Here is a 617-nt window from a genome sequence, read left to right as displayed (position 1 = left end):
CTGTAACCTTGGTGCTGTGCTCTCAGTGTTCTGTCTCCCTGTTCCTGCCTGTTGGCCTCAGCTGATAGAGGTGTTATCATTCTATCTTGCTATGCAGCATGTTGATTCTTCTCTCAGAACTAGCTAAACACATGGGTCTGGGGGAGAGATCTTCAAAATTGGATTGGCATCTCAACCGTGTGATCAGATCGTGGCCCGAAGCTCCAAATAAACAGTCAGTGTTTGAGAGCTCCAGCTCTCCTCGTGTCTCTCTGAGTCCTGTTTCCAATTGCTTCAGAAGTTTCCCCCACACGTTTCATAAACATATAAATAAAATCCAAATACAGAAAAACGTTTAACATATGTATTTTTGATCCACACATATTTGTTTTCCGTATAAAAACTCACAACCCGCTTTCTGTGCACGGATCGCTGTTTTTGAGACTCCCCTCATGTACGCATTTTGCGCTGTGCGGAGCTGACAGGTCCATGGTCCTGCCTGCAGGCGCTAATCTCAGGACTGATAAGGAAGTGTGTGTTATATGAGATGGCAGAGAGGTTTCAGCTCAGATGATTAAATCAAAGAGGCTTAATGTTTTCTATTATATTATTTCACTATAGCTATGTGGACGGTGTCT

The sequence above is a fragment of the Notothenia rossii genome, assembly GCF_949606895.1.
Source record: "Notothenia rossii genome assembly, chromosome: 7".
NCBI lineage: Eukaryota > Metazoa > Chordata > Actinopteri > Perciformes > Nototheniidae > Notothenia > Notothenia rossii.
This window is presented reverse-complemented; position numbering follows the sequence as displayed.